The following is a 21,218-nucleotide window of genomic DNA, read 5'->3' as shown; positions in this document are numbered from 1 at the left end:
GAACAGAACTGAGGTCATTGAAACATGAATGGTACAGGTAAATTAAAGGTTTATAGAGACTATACCAACACCATCCCATCCATTAAATAAAACTGGAATTGTAGAAGACAGCAGGGCTATAAAGGAGTGTTTCAAGAGAACTGATAATTTCAAAGATCACTACAGAAGAAAAAAGATGAAGAACAATTCAGAGGAGAAATAGTTCTAGATGGTGAAGAGAGCATCTGCTGGGTGCAAACAGTCTGGGAAGAGGAAATAGAGGTTATTGAAAATACTTATGGATGAAGTGAAAGAAACTACAGTTCATATATTGAAGAAGCTTGTGAAGGAAGAAAATACATGCGAAAATTTATAGCAGCTCATAGTACTTGATGGGGGAGGGGGAAGACATGGAGAGCAGGGAGAAAGATGAGGCTTGAGTGTGAGGAAAGCTGACAGTGGCCTAAAGCATACCTGGCAAAGCTGAAAGCTAGTGCTGGAGAGGGCTTTCAGTGAGAAATGGAGCTGCTGAGGGCAGGATGAGCAGGGAAGGATGCAGATTATAGAACAAACCAGGGGTGAAGCCAATGGAAGGAGCCAGGGGAAATGAGATAAAACAAGAAAGGGATTTGGAGAAGAGAAAGATTATCTGAAAAGTCAGAAAACGTGGGAGCTTTAAGGAGGTAGTGTCCTTAATTTTCATCCTACAACCCTGCAGCAAGTATTATAAAGGGGACATACCAGAAATCTTTATTCATTGGTAATCTCTGTCATAATGGTCCCTTGGAGGTTTTGGCAGACTCCAATTTAAAATAGCTCTAAGATACGCTGACATAAAAAAACTCAACATAGCTTCAAGAGATCTTAAAACTGCCCTAGCTCAGTGAGGAGGCTTCACCTGCAACTCAGGGTCTGGAGCTCAGCTTTGTATTTCAGTTTCTCCAAGCAGCTCCTGGCTGTATAACCTGTTAATCCAGTGATCCTCTTCCCTGAACAATATCACCAAAGGTAATGCTGGAGGGAAAGAAATCAAGGCACTACTTTGAGAAGTGAGTTTCAGTAACTCCTGCAAGACCTATGGACAGTGGGCTCACCATCTCTTGATGTTTTAGTGCCTTATAGGACAGGCTGTTTTCAGAGACTCCAAGTGATGGATAATTCTCCCAAGAGAGTTAGATAAAAGTCCTGTCTCTCATAGTGAAGTTTATTAGGAGGTTTTATGCATCTTAAATGAGGAGGAAGGGCATCAAATGTTGCAGGTGAAATACGTCTTGAGCTCAGCTGACTGCAGCTGGCAGCATTTTGTAGTTTTGAACCCAGGCTGCTGTGTCCTCTTTAGGGGTCAGGTGGCAACAGTGCTATGGGTCTGAATGATATATGCTGGCAGATACGGTGTCAGTAGGCATGATGGGAAAGGGGGCATCCATTTTATGAATGTTGTGTTTGCCATGCTCCCTAGGAAGGGAAAGAAAGTCCTGCAAGGAGCACTGATGCTGTGAGTGTCTTACATGTATTTATCAGCTGTCCAGAGATACAGAGAGATAGTGAGGTGAGCCATGACTTCCAGAGTGTACCACAGTTTGAGTATATTGAGATATCCACAAAGCTCAAGGCCTCAAATTAAATATGTAGGACTCAAGGGATCCTTTTTCTTCTAGGTTCTAGGTGAATCTAAATGCTTCCACACACACAGCTGCCATCAGTCAGGAGGGCTGGATATAGAGCAAAAGGAGAAAAAGGAAGGACAAACAGCTGGTTATGGCTATTTAGAATATGCTTGTGCAGTATGCATCTCCTTTTCCATAAACTTTTTTGGAAAAAAAAAAAAAGAAATTCTGTAACTAAAGTCACATCAGAAGTCTGATTCAGAGAGCCTAATCATGTAACCTCCACTTATCCTGGTGAATAATTCAGTGGGATTGTGTATGTGAGTTAACAAATTCTTCATGCAAGTAAAGGAAGAAAAAAGGGAGAGAAGTAGAGCTGGAGATAGGTCCTTGGATGGTATAAATCACATAACTCAATTGAAGTCAGCGAGAGATACCTACTTGCACCGGTTACAAATCTGACAACATTTCTGAAGAACATAGGAAATAAAATTATTAAAAGAGAAAAACATGTGGTTGTGGTTATGGCATGTTCCTCACTGGCAGTGGATGGACAGAAAAGAGAGCTGGATGAGTAATTATTCATGAACAATGTAAATTATGAATGTTTCTTTTTCTGTTCATTTCTTCATGAACTGTCTGTGGAAGAGGTCACAGTTTTCTCAGCTGTTCCTTACTTTAAATTATTTGTCAATTTTTTCAGGCAAATAATTCACATTTTAACTCATCTGCAAGGATCATAGTGGAAGACTTCTGAATTGGTGTGTGGGTCTTTTAGGGTCTGTGAATTGTCTTCTTTCCTTCTCTCACATTGAATTCACAGGGATTAGGTCACCAGCATGAATGATGGATGCACATCAAAAAATAAGGATTTAATAGCCATGAGATACACCTGCTTTTCAATTTTCATAGAAACAGATACAGTTCCAACTGGGAAATGTCAGGTCCTGAAAGCCAAAAATTTTTCCGAAAGGGCTCTGGAAGCCCTTGTCCCGGCTGGGTTCACTGAAGTGTTAATGAACCAAGGAGGGACAGAAGAATGTTATCTCTCTAAAGGAGGTGGTTCTCAATAACCAGATTTTAATGCCAGAACCTCCTTCACTACAGTCAGAGCTATTTGCTGAGATCAATAGTCAATTCAAAGGCACAGAAAGAATTGTGTCATTGCTAGTTTTCAATCTCACTTTAATATATGGAAATGAGCCACTTCAAATGGTCTGGGGCTGGTTTTCACACACTGAAGTTACAGGTAAACAAGCTGCTGACATAGATTTGGTACATGTTCCCAAACTGGGAGCATCTTTAAAAGCCTGTATGCAGCTTGTTTACAGCACTGAGGCCTCTGGTCGTAGCAGGTCAGAGCCTGTCCCTTCAACAAAACCAGCTAAATCAAGAGGGTATAATAAAAGCACTGGTGGTTTGCTTGAGCCAAAAGAAGGTAGTTTAAAACTGTCTAAGATTTGTATTGTATGCTTATCAGCCCTACTCCCACGTGGAAATCACTGTGTCTCATTATAACACTTACAGTTTTGTCCTGTCTGGCTAGTTATGTCAGCAGGGAAAACACCATGCGAGCAGGCACTGGAACGCGTTCTAATGTTGACCAGGTATGGAAACACAGACTCTTGTGCCTCTGGAAGTGATGACCCAGATATTTTTTCCACTGCAAAATTATTGGTCAAACATATAAATGTAAAATTTATAGCACCTTTATTTGAATTCTTATGACTTTTACCATCACAAGTTGGGATGATTTCATAACACAAATGATGCAGCTACCAAGTACATTTTGACAAACCAGCCTTTAACAAGTGAAGATGAATGAGGTCTTCCAAAACTGAGCTTTTATATGTGCTGTTTATACAAAAGGAGTATTAAAATGAATAAAATGGGCTGTCTGCCAAAGTACTGATGACATACAGAATATTGAAATAAATAGCTGATGATGCAAAAAAATGCTGAGAGAAGTTTATTCAAGCACTGCCTCATCACATGTTTGTATCATTGCTTTGGAACTGTTGTCATGCCTCTTCTCAGCTGTCTGTGCACTCCCCATGATTGATTCTTGCCACCGTTACTCTGGGGCTGTTAGTCCTGACTCCAGTGTATATACAAGATAAGGGGCAGTTGTTCTGTCATGGTAACAGAATATTAATTGAAAACGATAAGTTCTGTATGTTTTAATTGTGAAAAGAACAATATATTCACCTACCTAAGTACTTAATAACTACTTTCTAAATGTCTTTCTTCAGCAGGACTCATCACCAAGATTCCTGGTATAGCCTAACATTGGGAAGTATGTCTAAAATAAATATTAAAATAATTACTTCAAAAAAACTCCACGCCATAATAAATCAACAAAGAAAACATAACACAGAACATGAAAACTTCATATAATATCTTCCACCCAAAGATCTCAAAACCCTTGCTAAATGTGGTCATTCTAAACATCCTTCATTTGTATTTTTAGATACTTCATTTTCTTTGAATACTAAGCAGACAAATTGTTCAGATTCACTACTGTGTTCATGTTGCAACAGATACTTAAGCATCACTATCCTCTGATGTGTGTATTTTTTTTTTCTCCTTCCAACACAGAAATTCCTGTACTTTGGAGGTTAACAGTTGCTGCTATTGAAAAATATTCAGTATAATCTCAGGACACCTTGGAACAGGACATGAGATAGAAACCCACAGTTGGTGAAATAAGTATACAGAGAGGTGATATACAGTTACATAAGCAAGAATTCTCCAAGGACATTTTGACAAAGTCCTCTATTGCTGTGAAAAGCTGCACAAGATTATTTATGATCACAAGTGGTCAGAACGTTTTGCATGGTCAGAAATAAGATAAAAATAACACATAACATTGTTATTTTAACAGTCTGCTAGTATGGAAACATGCTTTGTATTATAGTGCCATCCTTACTGGAATAGATCAAAAGTGTATTGATCTATTGATTCTTCTACAAGCAAGTGAACTACAAACACCCAGGGAACAATGCACCCATTACTCTCAGCTTGAGAAGCAAGGTCTTATGATGCTCTTGAACATATTTAAAAGTAAGAACAGGAGATTTCAGAGGGGAAACAATCACAGTTCTCTGTAGAGACTGGAGGGTGTGTGACAATCAGAATCTCCTCAGAATAATAAGGGAAAGCTGGAAAGGGGAATCACATTCTTGTTGGTGTGGTATTTTCCTAATCACATGCACTTAATGAAAATTATGTGGCAGGGTCACTAAAAATCAGGTTAACCATATGGCAAGCACAGTGGTTGCTTTGTAATGCGTGGGCTTGCTAAGGATTAGAAATCTATTAGAGAACAGATTTAGAATTCCATTGAAGAAAGTAATGAACTGCATTTCAGTGGGGAGAAAGTAATCTCAGATAAGCAGAGAGCACAGTCAGTTTGACAGTGTGTTGAAAAGGTTCAAGAGGTGAAGTAAAAGTCATGCAAAACCACTGAGGAGATATACTGAGGTGAATTTCTTTTATTTACTTATTGTGCTGTAGATTTCTTGAGGAGGAGTTCTGCAGATGAGGTGCATGCAAGATCAGATCTATTAAAAGCAACTCTCAAAATTCTGAACACATGGGGCTAAAGACGTACTTAGCTAAGAAACAGATAAAAAGTCTCAAAGATCCTTCAAATGAAAAATAAGAAGCTACTGAATTATGTTGTTTCTAAATGTTCAGTGAACTATCAGTAGATCAAAATTATACATGAAATGACTCCACAGGGTACACAGAATCTATAAAAATAGATGAGGAGATATTTTAAATCTCCAAAATCTGAAAAAAGAACAAGAAGCGTATCTCTAACTTTTGTTTTACGAACAGAATCCAAACCCCAAAACCCTAAAAGACGTCTCTCCCCAGCTATAGAATAAGCTGTTAACAAACTAGTCACTCTGGCTGGATTTCCTCATTTATTTGGATATGACACCTATGCTCCCAGTGCATAAATTTGTTTTTTCAAAACAGAGAGCAGTACCACAGAAATCAGTATGCAAACAGTGTGTTGCTTCAATATCACTACCAGGTTGCCCTGGATTCCAGACTTGATGTGTCATAAGAATTTATTCTCTCTGCATAGCATGTATATTGGGCCTAAATTAGCTGTCGGCATAGGTAGATACTTCACGAGTAGTGAATTTTTACCTTTGGTTTCTCTGTGCTATGGGAAGCATTAAACTCTATGATGAGATGGGCATAGTTTGCTTTCCTCTGCCCACCTATCAGCAGATTAAAAAACCGAGCCATTTCTGAGTGTGCCTTTGTTCCTACCATTTCAGAGTTCATAGTGAATGCAAAAAACTGAGAAAGGCAAAATATTTTGAGACATAATCTGCAGTTTAGCTTGAGTAGCATCTTAATAAAGATGCCCTTCCATTAATAGAGCTATACTGGGAAAGGAAAGAGAGGCTTGGCAGAGAGTAGGGGGATGTCAGACTTCTGTCCGTACCAGCCAACAGACAGTTCTTAGCTCACAAACTGTCTGACCTGGGATTCAGGGGTCTTGGGGTCAATGTTTGGCTCTGATTTCTGTGTCACCTCACACAAATCATTTAGTCATTACACATTCCTGTTCTGCATCAATAGAATTGATCTGAAGTGTGGAATTTCTCCACCCTGGAGAACACATGGTATGAAAGTATTTATTCTCAAGATACTGAGGCCAGTGTCACCCACAGGCCTTCTTGCTTGATCTTTTTCCCCATTGGTTCTTACAGCCAATAGCAGATAACTTCTCATCCACTCTCAGGCTTTTTTCTGGTTTGGGGGGGGGTGGGTTTTTTTCGGGGGAGGGGGGGTCTCGTTTGTTCGTTTGGTTTTTTTAACTTACACATTGATGTGTTGTTTTCTTTCCATTCTCTTTTACCATTAGTTCTTTCGATGTGTTCTCTAATTGCGTGGTCTGCCCCACTAAGCTGCAACTCGGAATCACTTTCAGCATTCAACTTCTTGCACTTGTGCATATACACTGCAGTGTTTCAATGAAAGCTGCTTCTCCACACCTGTCTCCCCCCCACTGCAAGACTTGCTCTTCTATTTCCGTTCTACAGTCTTCCTGACTAAACAGTTTTTCTCTTTCAGCTCAGCTGAACCCCATGCCTACAACATCAGTCACGTTTTTCCCACCTTGCATCCCCTTTTGAAACCTTCTACAGCCCTACTCTTGACTGCATGTGTTGACAGCAATTTATTCCAGTGAAAACTGTATATGCCTTTCTCCTGTGAAATGACCATTTGACCTCCCTGCCCCATCCCAGATTGCCTTACAGTCTTTGTAATGGTTCTGCAAGTGTCATCTTCTCCCCTGACTCAGGTGCAAGTTCCTGAGTCATGCTCCTTCTCTAATCACCTCCAGTTGCCTCAATACCATCCTATTTTGTCCTTAATCTGCCTTGTATCTGTATACTTTCCCTCCTTTACCCTGTCCTTTCTCTTACTATGCTCGAGCTTTTCTCTTCACAGTATAATCATACTTCAGTCTTTCCTATCTTAATACAAATTGCATATGCACCCTTAGCTTCATGTGCCTTTCCAAGTACCTCCTCCATTTTCTTTCTCCTTTTAATTTCTGTGTAACTGAAGGTGCTATTTAGAACTCTGAAGGTCTACTTTTCCAGTTATATCCTCACTTTTCTTCCCCTCTAGCTCCATCAGATCTCTCCCACTGAACTTCCTAAAACCTTTTCTCTCGGAAGTGCCCAGGACTGTTACTCAGGGTTCATTCTTCTTGACACATCAATTACACTCATACCAAGTATCAAATATATCAAACCTTTCTCATGATGGCCCTCATTCTTGGGCAACGATCCCAATAAATATCTGAAAAATTGTCATGTTCATTATCTTATTGTGCTTCAAATCTTCCTTAAAATTCTCCTTGTCAATGAAGACATTGGTGATCCAACTCCCCCCTGTCATGCTGACCAGCACTGTTTCACATTTTCCTTGTGTAGATGCATGTTAACTATTGATGTCTCTCATATTGTCCTTGTGAGAGTAACTGTCTTTTACTCCAGATCTGTGTAGCCCATAGTCCAGTCAGGCCTTGCTCCATAATTACTGCTTTAAGTACTACAGCAATAGTAATAACATTAATATTAGATAGAATCCTATTGACATTCAGCACTGTAATCAGCACCTTCAAAAATGCTTATAAATCGTACAGAGAAATTATTGGCAGGGAGGTCAGATGTTTCCTAGGTTGTTTAAAAAGCACAAAACAAAATTAAAGTCCTCTTAATGAGCATGGCTTGAGTCTGATTTTCTTGGATTAAATCAGATTAACCCACTAAACATCATTCATAGCTTCAGATCTTGATTCAGTTATTTCTTTTCCTGAAGCTAAAAGATGTTTAAGTCCTTCTTGTGTTGATTCAGTCTTTTTCGCCACTGCGACAAGCAAGGATTTAAGAGAAGAGTTTGGCAAAGAAGGGGTTAGAGGACAGGTTGCAGCTACCTGATCCAAGTGTTCAATCAGAAGGATAATCATGGTGAACTGACTCTCCTTTTTATACTAATAGAAAGGGATGTGGGCTGAACTGTTAAAAAGGAGGAATCTTTCAGAAGAGGACTCCCAAGAGACCAGGGTGGAAATGTGGTTTTCTCTGGAGTGTAGCCAAATATTTTACTGTGAATATTGGATTATGCAAGCTGTTATTAATGTATGGCAACGGAACAATCAAGACCTCCCTTACATTAACATTTTTCTGCTGTCCCATAAAGCTAATAACACACGTATATCTCTCAAAAGATATTTAAGTCTTGCATGTATGTGCAGTGTTCTCTCTATCCTTGCTTTGAAGGGCTTCTTGGAATGTGCTCCACACTTTTTCTAGTTTGTCACTACGTCATTAAGAAAAAGTGCTTTTTCTGTCTGTCCCAGTAAAACCATTACTAAAACAGGGTTCTGTAACTATATTTCTCATGCAGCTTCTCACCTGAACCTTGCTGACTCCTAATTGGTTTTGGATACCCCCTGTTTCTTATGCAGTCATCTCCTGTTCTTTTCAGTGGTTGGTGTCTCTAGCAGCTTGCCAGCAGGAGCTGTTTATTTCCCAGCTCTCAACTAGTTTGCATTTTTCAACAAGGTAATCTCACAGGCTATCTTAACATGAGCGTCAAAGTTCAAATGTGATCATCTCTTCATTAAACTTCTAATTTGCAAAACCCTGACCCAATATGTTTGTATTAGTGGAGTTAATTTTCTATCTCTCCCTTTTATAATCTATTTGTATTTTCAGTGTACATTTTTGCTCTCTAAGGTACAGTAGAACACAATTTTAGGGATGACTGCTGTGTTTGCACAAGTATTTCCAGCTTTCTTCTTTATGGCTATTACCGTGTATTTGATTATCAGAACATAATGGTGGATGGAGTTTTGGTAAATTAAAAATTTCTCTGTAGTCCCAGATCTCAGTGTGAGTGGAAGACAAGGGGGAAATTGCCCTTGTAACAAGGGAAATTCAAGGATAAATTCTCCCTTGAAAGGTTTCCACTATCAAATCTCCCAAGATATATTTTCCTTGCATTTTGCCAGTCAGGCAGTCAAATTTTCCCCTCCCCAGATTTTTCTGAAGCTCATGGGAGAGTCACAGGGAAACAAAGGACTTGAAGTTAACCTCACCTAGGGGGCTTAAGGATCCCTCCTGGCCTTTCATATCCATCTGGTTTTGCTTTCAGGAGGGGTACAGGCAGAAGACATCTTCTCTTGTAAGAAAGGACCAATACATTTGTACCCTTACATGTGCATTCTTCTGGTGGCCTGCAGTTCACACGTACTCTTCGTTCCCTCAGTATAGGGAAGTTGTAGCTTTCAGCATGCTTCACTGCCAGTCAGACCCCTCCAATAAAGGCTTTGCCTTATCCATACATCCTTCAAAAATACAGTCTTTGAGCTAAATGGCAAAAGGATAATCACAGTCGCATGAGTAGTCACTAAGAAAACCCCCTCAAATTTCTACAAAACATTTTCTGCAAAGAAGGCTGTGACTCAAGGTTTATAGTATTTCTTGGTATGAAATTTTTGAAATTTGTGAGGTCATATAAACACGAAGTGGTGCAAATGTGTTGACCTGACAGAAGGAAGGATGCCATTTCCATGCATAGCATCTTGCTACCAAGACAGGACTATCTAGGGATTTACAGTTCTTCATACACTGAAAATGCACTTCAGTCTCTAATATCCATTGTTGGGTCTCCATCTCTAATGAACAGTACCTTCAGGCAATATTTAATTGGGTAGTACAGTAATTTTGTGATCAAGATATAAATTCATTACAGACTAGATTGCGACTGACAAACTCATTTCACCTATGACCTAAACTGAATATGAACTCAACTCTTCTCAGGTAGGAAGCTGATGTATAAAATCATTTTCAACTCATTGCCAGGGGATTTAGAGTGCACGTTTTTAGTGGTTTAATCTGGGATTTAAACCTGAAACCAGTTACTTGAAGAGATGGCCAAAACCAAGATATATGGATAAAGCATATATTTTTTCAAAATGGGATCACTTCACAGGATTTTAGTGTTACCAAATGAGTGCTTTTGATGGGGAAAGACAGAATGCTTAATTTTTATTTTAGCATTGGAATACATGGACGTAATATTTATCAGAAATACTTCTATATGCTTTGTTCTTGGTTATACATTAAAATTACGAAAGCTAAATAAATGTTACAGTGCTCCCAAAATTTATGTTTTTGTATGTTTCACTGGTGATGACAAATTTGGCACAGTTTTGAAAGACACTTTCCATAAAATGGAATACAGACAGCCCTAATAGCAGATGTTGGTCAACATCTTTTTTAAAACAGATCCTTAAAAATTTGCCACAAGTGGAGAGTCCAGCTGGAAGGGAAGAGAATGGCTGTCTCAGACATTTTAATATGTTGAAATTGAGCAAAGTAAAAATTACATTTATGCTGTGCAATCCATAACTTTTAATAATCATTAAAAGTCTTTCTCCTCAACAGAAATGAAGGACTTGCTAGCTTCATGCCTGGATGAACAAAGACCTTTCAAGAACATTTCACTGCTATTCTGTAAGTTTATTGTCTTAATAGATATTCCTATTGATCACTGTTTGCTTTACATTTTTTCATTACATATTTAAAATTGACGTATATTTGAATACTTACCATTATATGGTCAGTGGAGCTATTCATTTAATAGGTCAAATAATCATTATATTTCACTAGGATGCTGGGTTTTAATTCATTTAACATTTTAATCTTCCATCAGTTTTTCCTTTAAGAGGATTTCAGTGCATATACAGGATTTGTATAAATCTGTGCAGTAAATTTATTCTTTTAACAGTTTTATTCTTTCATCAGAAATTCATTTAAATGGATTCTACTATATATCACATTCACTGCCAGTGTGGCTTTAGGTCAGGCTGTAATTGATGCAAAAGCAATGAGGTATTAAAAGAGAAAGGAAATATCTGAAATTGGAAAGGGTTCAAAAAGCGTGCCATTGTAAGGCCATGACATTCTTCAGATATGATGAGGGTGGGGGATGGACCACTAATAAACCATTTTGGTCCAAAGCCTCATATAGTTGCTAATTTCAGGTTTTACTAAAGTCAAAATCTGTGCTAAGAGGATGGTTGCCTTTAAAGCTTGAGGGGGCACGTAAATTCAAGAGTCACCTATCAGGGTATAAATATGGTCTCCTCTATTGTGATAAATAAGTCTAGAAGTATCAAAACAGAAAAATATAGAGAAAATGCTTTATTCTTTTTTCAGTTTGTTCATGCCATGCATTCGACATTCGGCTTTTATGTTTTGATGATGTAGGTTGCTCTGTTGGTATGGGATACACAGAGCAGTAACTGTAATACATGCCTTTTTCCAAGTTTTAAGGTAGATTGGTAATGACAAAGAATAACAGAAAAGAATGAAGCTAAAACTAGTAAGGGATTTCTTATGTGCATGAACATAGAGAAAGGAAGTACAGGAAAAAGAAGAAGGATAATGTATATATGCTAAGATTTCCTACATACAGAAAGATAGTAGGAAAAATTTCATTTCTATATTTCTACATGTCATCTACTACCATTTAATATATGCAGCATAAGGATATACTTTTTAAAATATTAAGCAAAGTTAATTTAACTGTGACCTTTTGATGAGATAGCTAAGGTGTTTCACTGCAGAGCTAGACGTCCGAGTTCATACCTTGTTCCAGATTCATCCCCAAAGCTGTCTATTTCTAACCTTACTGACAATAGCTTCTTGGTCATGTGCGTGGGGAAGTCAAAGTCAGTCAGAAATGCAGCTCGCTTATATGATACCTTCAGTGCTATTTGCTGCAGAGGCTGGTGTAACTTTACTCCTCTGGAAACAAAGGGTCCAGGATATATAGAGTAGCCTATGGACCTCTAATAGTATTGGTGCATTCAAACAGTTAACTTGCATGCTCTCAAAATAAACAGAAGAAAATAATGTTTTAAAACTGACAATACAAGGGTCTGTTGAACATGTACTGTGCTTCTTATTTTAATTCAGCAAATAATGAGCTATAAAAATCAATGATTTACATGTAAAACAAAAATGCAATCTTACTTGGCAATTACAATAGTTACACATAATTTTCTTTGTTTTTCAGAGAGAGCCTTTAGATGGTATCATGTAGAGTAAGAAATAGAAAGCAGGGTCCTGGAGTAAGGCTCAGCCCAAGCCTAAGCTCAGGGGAGAGGTTAGGAGAGAGACAAAGTCCAGTGCTGGAGTAGAGCTGCAAAGGGGATGCCAAGGAAAGTGGTGGGCTACAGAATGATTATTTTACTGAACAATTTTTCACCTGGGCTATGGCTGGGGATCCTTGAGTAAGGCTCATCCCACCCCTTGTGTTGAAGCCACAGTTAGGTGAGAGAGAAGCCCAAGAGCTCCCATTGGAGCAGGGTGGGAAAAGGGCTCCCAAAGGAAGTGGTGGGCTACAGAAAGACTTCTTCCCTGTCTGCACTTTCATATGGATGGTGCCTGGGACTCCTGATCTAAGGCTGAGCCCTCTATGATAGTGTGCATTAGGGTTAGAAGAGAGCCAAAATCTAGAGCTACTTTTGGAGTGGAGCAGCAAAGGACTACCAAAGAAGTAGCAAGCTACAAAAAGATTAATTCCCTAACAACTTTTTTATCTAGATCCTGCCTGGGGGTCCTTGCCTGAGGCTCAGCCAAGGTCAAGACATAGGGTTGGGGATAGGTAGGGTGAGAGTTAGGAGGGAGAGAAAGACTAGAGCTCCTGTAGGAATGGGACTGGAAAGAATCTGCCAAGGAAAGTGGTAGGCTACAGGAAGATTTCTCCCCTGAGCGTTTTTTCATTAGGGCTATTCCTGGGGGTCAAGGGGTAAGATTCAGACCACCCTTAGTGCTGGATATAGTTTTAGAGTTAGGAGAGATACAAAGCCTAGATTTTCTTTTGGACTATGTCTGCAAAGGAGCTTCCAAGGGAAGTGGTAGGTTATGAAAAGATTATTACCCTGACTACTTTATCATCTGGGCCATGCTAGGGAATCCTGGTGTAAGGCCAAATTCTCTGTGATGCTTAGAATTAGGGTTAGGCTTATGAGAGATAAAGTGCAGAGCTCTTGTTGGAGTTGGCTGGAAAAGGACTGTGAAGAGAAGATGTGGGCCTCAAAAATATTACTTGCCTGACAACTTTTTCATCTGGACCATGCCTGAGGGCCCTGGGGTAAAGCTAAGCTCTCTGTGACAGTTATTGTCAGGGTAGTTGTCAGGGTGAGGAGAGAGACAAAGCCTGGAGCTCCAGATAGAGTGGGGTTGGAAAGGGTCTGCTAATAGAAGTGGTGGATTAGAAAAATATTACTCAACTTATTTTTAATTTGGGCTTTGCTCAGTGGCTGGGAGGCAAACCAGAACTTTCTAAAATTGTTTGCATTTAGTGCTGGAAGAGAGACAAAGGTTAGTGGGGTTGCAAAGTAGCTGCCAAGGGATGTGGTGGGCTACAAAAACCTTAGTCCCCTGACCTTTTAGTTCTGTCCATGACCGGGGTTGCCAGGTCAGTGCTGAGCAAAGGCCAGCCCTTAGGGTTGGGGTTAGGGTTAGCATTAGGATAGAGACAAAGACTCGGACTCTTCTTGGAGTCAAACTGCAAAGAGGCTGCCAAAGGGGATGGTGGGATAGAAGAGTATTAATCTCCTGACTTTTTTATCTAGCCGTGCACAGGGGATCCTTAACTAAGGTTCATCAAAGGCCAAGCAATAAAGTTGAGGTTAGGGTTGGGTTTAAGGTTAGGTTTGGGTTTAGAGACAAAACCTAGAGCACCCATTTGAGTGGATGTGCAAAAGCTATACCAGGGAATGAGGTAGGCTGCAAAAAGATTTCTACCCTGACTTCTTTTTAATCTGTACCATGTCTGGGGGTCTGGGGCTAGTGCTGAGCTAAGGCCACGCTAAACAGTTGGGGTTATGTTTAGTTTTAGAGAGAGGCAGAATCTTGTTCTCCTGTTGCAAAGTGTCTGGAAAGGAGCTACCAAGGGCAGTGGTGAGTGAGCACCATGATGCTGGCTAGCTTTTGTGTTAGGGTTAGGAGAATGACAAAGCATTGAGCATTCCTTGGAGTATGACTGCAAAGAGAATGCTGAGGGTAGGATTAGGCACCTAAATATTTCTCTCTTGACACTGTTTTCATCTGGGTCATGGCTGGTATCCTGGGTTAAGGCTCAGCTCATCCTTCACTTTAGAGTTAGGGTTAGAGTTAGGAGAGAGACAAAGCCTATATCCCCCATTGCAATACGGCTGCAGAGAAGTTGCTAAGGAAAGGGATAGGTTGCCAAAATACTGCTTTTCTGGGACACTGCTGTTCATCCTTAGCTGAAGCTTACTCCATATCCACCATTAGGATTAGCATTATAATTAGGCAAAGGGTTAGGAGAGAGACAAATCTTGGGGCTGTGGATGGAGTGAGGCTGCATGGGAGCTGCCAAAGGAAGGGGTAGGCTACAAAAAGATGTCCTCTGTAATAACTTTTTCATCTCAACCATGGCTTGGGGTCCCAGGCTATGGCTCAGAGCACAACACATTTTAGGTTTATGGTTAAAAGTGCAGTGAAGATGAGGTTTAGTGTTAGGAGAGAGATAATGCCTAGATCTCCAGCTGTAGTGGGGCTGCAAAAGGGCTGGCAAGAGGAGTGGTATCCTGCAGAACAATTTCTCTCCTGACAGCTTTTTTATCTGGGTGGTGGCTTCTGAGTGTGGACCAAGTCTCAGCCCATCCTGGTGGTTAGGGTTAAGGCTAGGAGAGAGACAGTTTGCACTTTCTTCGCTCAACCTAATAATCTTTTTTCATTTTCCTTTCTAGGAGAGGTCTGTATTTATAGGATATCCTTCCATCACATTTGAAGTTACACCTTGTCGTGGTTTAACCCCAGCTGGCAACCAAGCACCACACAGCCGTTCACTCACCCTCCCCCCTGTGGGATGGAGGAGAGAATCAGAAGAGTAAAAGTGAGAAAACTCATGGGTTGAGATAAAGACAGTTTAACAGGGAAAGCAAAAGCCGTGCACACAAGCAAAGCAAAACAAGGAATTCATTCACTACTCCCCATCAGCAGGCAGGTGTTCAGCCATCCCCAGGAAAGCAGGGCTCCATCACACATAACAGTTACTTGGGAAAACAAACATCATCACTTCGAATGTCCCCCCCTTCCTTCTTCTCCCCCCAGCTTTACATGCTGAGCATGACGCCATATGGTATGGAATAGCCCTTTGGTCAGTTGGGGTCAGCTGTCCCAGCTGTGTCCCCTCCCAGCTCCTTGGGCACCCCCAGCCTCCTCGCTGGTGGGGTGGGGTGAGGAGCAGAAAAGGCCTTGACTCTGTGTAAGCACTGCTCAGCAACAACTAAAACATCCCTGTATCATCAACACTGCTTTCAGCACAAATCCAAAACATAGCCCCATACTAGCTACTATGAAGAATATTAACTCTATCCCAGCCAAAACCAGCACGCACCCTTAGACTGGTGTGATGGCTCTGTATGTGAGGAAGTTAGTTCCTTCAGCTTGCTGCAGTCAATTTACTTTTGACAACCAAGAAATTTGATTTTTATAATGAGGCGTAAATCACAGGAAAGGGTTGTCTATAATGGACTTCAGCAGAGTTAGGAGCAAGAGAGCCGTAGTTCATATCAACAGGATTTTATAATAGAGAGCTGCACAATAAAGCACAAACTCTTCATGAAGAGGAAGAATTTAGAGAAATTTGAGACAGCTAGGTAATAGTTACACAGCCTGGAGGTTTAAAAGCTGTTGTTGTCTTCTTATGGTCCATTGTTGTTCTGGTGTGGTACTTGGTTTGATATATAAGAATACCACTGAGCCAGGAGGCTGTCTGAAAACAGAAAGATGGGGTGAAGTGCAGCATGCCTGAAACAGCTGCAGTATGTCTCACTGCTCAGTACACTGAGCTGCATGTTTGTAAAATTGAATTATACCTTTAAATTAATTCAATTGAATGTGAGACGAATGAATTATAAATAATTCTTGGTGAGGCTATAAATATGGCTTGATAGAACCTACCACCACCACAAATAGGAAAAGCCTATAAAAATGTATTTGCGTGTTTACATATCACTCCCCTGTGGCAGATTAGCAAGCAGAAAGAAGTCTAAAACCACAGGGGGAAGGTTTAAATAGGATGATGCAGACATTAGTGAATGATTAACAGTAATTTCACAAAGGTGGAGGGTAAGCTGCTCATTTTGCAGAATCTTACAAATGTGTTTTGAACGATTAACTAAATTTGCTTGGCAAAAGTTTAATTAAGGCTGCCACTGATTAACCACAATTATTAAACTCAGTGTATAGACTGGCTATACATGCTATGTGGAAAGCACAGCATTAACCAACATGAAGGTGTTCAAGGGTTCTTGGGCCTGTCTGGGCTAGCTACCCCTTTGACACCTCATCTCCAAAGAACAGAGGGAATCAGTCAGAGAACATTACAGTTCTCCTGAAAGCCCTCTGGTAGCCTCTGACAGAGTCTTCTTAATAGAGTGCCTATACATATACAGCATACATACGCAGCCAGCTCTGTGGGCCAATGCATGAGTGAATAGGGTCAAATCCCTGTCCCCTTTGGTGAAATGATGGATGCTGCTTTCAACACTCTTGACATTTCTACAAAGCTGCAAAAAACAAACTGGGTCTTGTGTCTGCAAGTGAACTCAAGGCAGGAAATGAATGGAGCTCTCTTGTACTCTCCTTTGCTCCTGCTTCCTCTAACACCCCCACCCTCCCCTTCCTTCTTGTTGCTCTTATTCTTTATGAGCCTGAATGTAATCTGTCCCTGGCTGGTTACACTAATATTTTCAAATGCTGCTTACTGTCTTTTATGGCTAATACTATTTTGACACAGTTGGACACACTCATGAGAACAAGTGACATCTGTGCAATTTAATTGCTTTTTTTTCTTGTCAGAGGGAGAAAAAAAGACTAGTGCCCTTAATAATAACTTATGATTAGAGCTGATTAGGAAATAAGTATTTCCTAGAAAGCATTTTGAGAGGAAGCACAAATTTTCCTTTAAAAAAAGAACAAAGAATTCTTTTCATATTTTTATCAAAACCTTCTTACCTGTCATTTCACTCTATTGTTAAACATTCTCCCTGCTTTTCATGTCAGACATTCTGGTTTCACAGTGAGGCTCTGGTTGTCTATATCTCAAGCTCCAGTGAAGAGGTGTTGATTGTCAGATAATGGTAGGCCAGGTAAATCTCTCTGATAGCTATTGAATGCAGCTCTTCCTTCTAAACAGTTCCATGAATGTTATTAAAAAATTAGTAGTAAATATGGTACACTTGTATGGTAGACATAGTGACATATAAGTTAAACACTGTTTATTATTAATGTTCTTTACTATTAAGAAGACCCCTACACCCCAGTCAGGATTTCTGTGGCTTCACAAGACTTGACAACACTCCCGTACAACCTGGTGTCATCTGCAAACTTACTGAGGGTGCACTCGATCCCTTAGGATACTCAATAGTATCATAGCCACAAACAGTAAAAAAACAAAAGTCGGGCCTGGAAACCATGAATTATCTTTGGATCAGGTTATTAAGAGTGTTCATATCAATCTGCTTACATGCTTTGTTTGTCCTAATAGCACTTTGAATATTCATAAATAATTAGCTCATCTTCTTCTATCAGTGTCTTAAATAAAGGACTAATGATGTCAGGACAGCTTGCTTTGGCATTTATGAAACATGCTATGATCTACCTGTAACTGATTGTAGGGGTAGCCGGAAAAGCATATTTTTAGATTGCTTCTTTTTCTATTATCAGGAAATCTGTCAACCTTAGCTGGAAGGCTTTAGCAGTTCCCCAAATTCAAGGAGGCCTCTACAATGTGTCATGCCCTTGAGAAGCATCTGTTGTTTAATTTTATGAAACGATGTTCAGGTTAAACTGCAGGAGAGTAGCCAGGTCCTCCTCCTCCTTGTTTTGTTTGACCCTCCTGTTCCTCAGAGTCCCCAGGGGTGCGCGGGAGCCAAACGCTGTCCCTGGGGAGCGGGCGTCTGCGGGAGGCAGAGCCCCGCAGGCTGCCATCCGGGTTCCCGGGGAGGGCGTTCGGACAGGCATGAGGAGGGAAGCAGGGGGAAGCAGGCTGTTGCCAGCAGTTCCCCCTGTTCTCTGACCTTCTCGGGCTCAAGGTAACTCATTCTCTTGTCTCTTGAGGCATCAGCTTTGAAGTGAGCTTTCCTTCCCTCCCAGAGGTGGGGTTTAGACCCCCTCCCTGCTTCCCCTACATGATCTCTTGGATTACTGTCAATATTGATAACATCACACTAGGTACTCAAAGGGGCAAACTTAAGACCATATAAACACCTTATATTCAGCTATTTCTATTTTTGCAAGAGCTTTCTGAAACTTCCGTCTTTACAGTAGCATAGCTGTGCCACTTCACTATTGTTTCAACAATGTGCAACTATCATTTAGCCACAATGGCTAGTTTTCCATCGCTACCAAGCTGTCTTCAAATCCATGCGTCACTTCTCCTGCTGGTGAGCACAAATCCAGGTTTGCCCGCTGAGGTGCTCTTTGCTCACCACCCACCCCACACCGCGCCAGAGGAGCAGATGTGTGTGGGCAGGACGGTGAAGATGGGAGCCTGTTCCTTAGCAATCCCAGCAGCCGGCATGTGGCAATGAAGACCTAGAGAAAATAAAATGAACAGGAGGAGTTTCTTATTGGCATACGCAGTGTGAAGGAGCTCTGTTTCAATGTCAGCAGGCTATCCTCTGCAGAGCTGGGTTACCTGCCCCCACTGAAAAATCCACGGACCCTGAATTCAGGAGATTTGACTCAGGTTTGACAATTCGGTAGCCTTAGCAGCAATTGTCAAGTCTCAGAGAAAGTGCTGGATTGCCATAATCTGGTTGTGAGGTGACAGACGTTTGTTTAGCTGGGTTTAGGTCATCAGGTGGGATGGGCTATATTCTTCAGGTTAGTCCCAGGACATAAGATAGGTAGTAAGATGTCATTTTGAAATTCAAAGTAACAAAGGGTTACAGAGGAACTCTTTCTCTGGCAGAGTGTTTTGATGACTTGTGGCTGTCTGTCTTGGATGCTGCACTGTGGCTGCAGATTCTTCAAAGTATCTGCTGCTTCCTCTAAGTATAATCTCAATTTTGTGAAGGTTTAACATTAACCAGCTGTTCCGCAACCATATGGTGACCTGAGCAAAACACTGGACTGACTGGATTTCTGTGGTATTGTTGAATGTAGGTTTTTATGTGGATGCAGAAAAATGAAAGATAGAGAAGTTTATTAAATCAGTCTCCCTCTCTCTCTGTATTCACTTCTACTCTTGGAGCAGCTGCTTACGCTCAGCCTCTGACTGAGTCAGTAATTTACTCCAATAGATACTAAATCAGTCCCTTTATCCATAATGATTACACAGCAGCAAAATGCACATCTGATTGATAAAATGTGCACAAACACATTTGTGCACATTGTGATCCAACACAAAACTCAAGCTTCCCTCACAGACAAAGAAACGAGCCTTAACTATGACTGAACAGGTTAATGGCAAAACTGTACCAAGTAAATTCATTCTGCAATATCAAAGCAGAATCAAAGGCATTAGGCACAGGCAATAGCATATTTAAGGTACAATGAAAAGAATACCTCAAGCCATATTTGTCAGCAACTATTCCTGCATAAAGAGTGTCTTATAATTAATAAAAGATTACAATTGATTTAAACCTTAACACTTTGCATTGCAGATTTTCTGTAAACAAAGTTATTAGTTTGGCTTAACTCTGTATTCCAAGCAACCTTTATGAAAGGTCTACTTCACTGAAAACTACCATCCATCTCTTAAATTCAACAGTTTTATCTGACCTGGCTTCCTTAAACATCTTACTTTTTTTACAAAGATTAAAAAATACACTGTGGAGTAAAATTATCTCAGCTTTGAAAATATGAAATTGCATCTGAAGCAGTGCTTCAGTATGTAGTAATTTACTATGGTAGCTCTAAAGCACAGATGGGAGAGCATAGAAAGAGGATTAAACTGCTTTCCATATCCTAAACTTTATCAGGGATAACACAGAAAACTGTGTCATTCATTACTGCCTGGGGAGTTCTTAAGTGTTAACAATTTATCTAGCTGATACATTAGAAAAGCTAGGAAGTATTTTTTTCATTAGCAATAACAGACTGCAACTAAAAAGAAAGTCAAAGTTGCATTGCAAGAGTTTTATTCACATGCCAAACAGAGGAAATTAATTGCTTCACCTGGAAATATTGATCATAGTACATCTAAGCCAAAATCTACGTGCATGGACCCAAGAAATGCAGTGCTGAAAAATTTATTTTCCTGAATCTTTATTTCTAAAAAGGCTATTTTTGCTGCATTACAAATAAAGAATAGTGAGACACTATTTGTGATACTTCATGTCATACAAGGTTTGTGTTCATACACCATGCTTCACATCACAAAACCAAACGTTTTAGGATTAAGTTCAGAACCTATTAAAATCAAAAGAAATACCCTCATTAACATTTAGCAGACTTTGGATCAGGCCTATCCAAAGATTCAGCTGATAATACCAATACATGCAAGAGATTACAACCAAAGTCTCGTTATCCCTTGTAATTATATCCCACTCATGTTTGTTTTCACTTGTATGCTTTGGTATTTTTTCTAGACACTTCTGTTTAAGCTGTGCACTTAGATTTAGTAGAGCTTTATGACTGCATTAATTTTTCAATGATTTCTGAGTTTCTACAAATCCAAAGTTATAACGCTCAAGTGGCAAGTTTACTGTGATTTTTCTGTAAAACAGATGACATCACAGAGTTCTTGTTCAGTTTGTAAATAAACCCATTAATATAACATGGATTTTAATAAGAAAGAGAGCAGCAGATCTATACTTGCAGGTTTTCTAGACATTATTTTAAACCAGTTTATGGAATCTAGTATTTATAGCTACACATATACTTCTCTGCCTCAAGAGTATACATTCCGTCCTGAAAGTGGTAAGTTGATTTAAAATTTTACCGTAAGATTTCTCTGTCAAATTCAGTAGGACTTCTGCGTGAAAGCCTGGACCTCTCATAGACAGCTGCACTGAATTTGTTATGCGGTATT

The 21,218-nt window shown here is 40.0% G+C and overlaps 1 protein-coding gene across 2 annotated transcripts in view; it reads left to right on the top strand.

Annotated features, from left to right (window-relative positions):
• SAMSN1 (SAM domain, SH3 domain and nuclear localization signals 1) overlaps window positions 1-21,218 on the top strand; it is a 161,806-nt gene that overhangs the window by 39,751 nt on the left and 100,837 nt on the right. Inside the window, exons 2-3 of one of the 2 annotated variants that reach the window (XM_072851779.1) lie at window positions 10,580-10,648; window positions 14,923-15,068. The gene's annotated coding sequence lies outside the window, so the exon portion shown is untranslated. The remainder of the gene's footprint in view (window positions 1-10,579; window positions 10,649-14,922; window positions 15,069-21,218) is intronic. The other variant, XM_072851789.1, reaches the window with a different exon arrangement.

Source organism: Ciconia boyciana, chromosome 1 (genome assembly GCF_034638445.1).
Source record: "Ciconia boyciana chromosome 1, ASM3463844v1, whole genome shotgun sequence".
Lineage (NCBI taxonomy): Eukaryota > Metazoa > Chordata > Aves > Ciconiiformes > Ciconiidae > Ciconia > Ciconia boyciana.
This window is presented reverse-complemented; position numbering and strand designations above follow the sequence as displayed.